Source organism: Acyrthosiphon pisum, chromosome X, assembly GCF_005508785.2.
Source record: "Acyrthosiphon pisum isolate AL4f chromosome X, pea_aphid_22Mar2018_4r6ur, whole genome shotgun sequence".
Lineage (NCBI taxonomy): Eukaryota > Metazoa > Arthropoda > Insecta > Hemiptera > Aphididae > Acyrthosiphon > Acyrthosiphon pisum.
The window spans coordinates 78,679,127-78,680,425 of NC_042493.1; the positions used below are offsets into that span (position 1 = coordinate 78,679,127).

The 1,299-nt window shown below is 28.2% G+C and overlaps 1 non-coding gene across 1 annotated transcript; it reads left to right on the top strand.

Annotated features, from left to right (window-relative positions):
- Positions 1 to 1,013: 1,013 nt before the first annotated feature.
- Positions 1,014 to 1,085, top strand: TRNAD-GUC. Its single transcript has one exon. It is a non-coding gene; the product is annotated as a tRNA-Asp (tRNA).
- The last annotated feature ends 214 nt before the right edge of the window (positions 1,086 to 1,299 follow it).

The window sequence follows — 1,299 nt, forward strand, 5'->3', positions numbered from 1 at the left end:
AAATTTGGAACAAATCTAGTTTAGTGACTCCTCGAAATTTCGATTTTTTTTTTTGAAACATGTAATTCGACAATTTTTGAACGATGGTGCAAAAATAAATTTTCGGAAATGATTAGTTTTGAAGTTATACATTTGCGAAGTTTGCGATTTTACGTTTATATGCTAGGCGCAATTGAGTACCTATGAATATATTTTAGATAATCAGATCCAGATAGTGAATTTGAATTATGCTAAGAACATAAATTAAAATTAATTTAGAATTAGAATTAAAAATTAGAATTAGAATTTTTAGAATTAAATTAAATAAAATGATTAATTACTAAAAATAAAAAAAATATAATGGTTACAAATTATTTTATAATATTGTTAGATTAAGAATATATTTTTATTAAATCACTATTTTAACGCTCTTATAATGTGGGAAGTGATTACACAGCTAGCGGCACTCGTCGCTGCGCTCCGCAAATCGAAAATATCCCCCGACTTCCTATGCAACACCACCTTAAGTTGGTTACAGGGTAAGTTATGTCGTAGTATATGGGCAGTGATTACGCAGTTAACATAAAATAATTATAAAATAATTTAAAAATTCGTTTTATAAGAGCGTTAAAATAAAGCATTGCGCGCATGAGTAAAACACTGAAAATAGTGAACTTCGCAAGGCTATAACTTCAAAACTAATCATTTGCGCAAATTTATTTTTGCACCATCGTCCTTCATCGTTGAAATACATGTTTCAAAAAAAAAAAAATTGAAAAAATCGCGTGGTAGCTAAACTGCAATTATACCAGTGCATAAACTATTAAGTTTTATAATTCAAAATTATAACTTAACCGAACCATATGTCCATATTGATATGTTGACTTTAAAAAAAATGGTCAGCTATTTTTATAATATTTAACAATTTATAGTGATATAGTACCTACTTAAGATATTATAGTAGATATCTATTTAAGTATAAAATAATAAAGATCTTATGTGAAGAGCCATTTAATTCACCTCAATCTTCATAGTCCTCGGTAGTATAGTGGTAAGTATCCCCGCCTGTCACGCGGGAGACCGGGGTTCGATTCCCCGCCGGGGAGGAAAATTTTTTGCATTTTTTTTATTTATTTTGAATTTATTCTTAGTTGATGAAATTTAATAAAATATTATCACAATTAATGAATCAGATTAATTTTGCTTACACAATTACACCATAATGAATATTTACCTATCGTAAATTACAGTGTTTTTAAGTTCTACCTAATATAAGTAGGTTAAATTGTTTTGTGCAAACGCCAGTTAATTATTTCATGA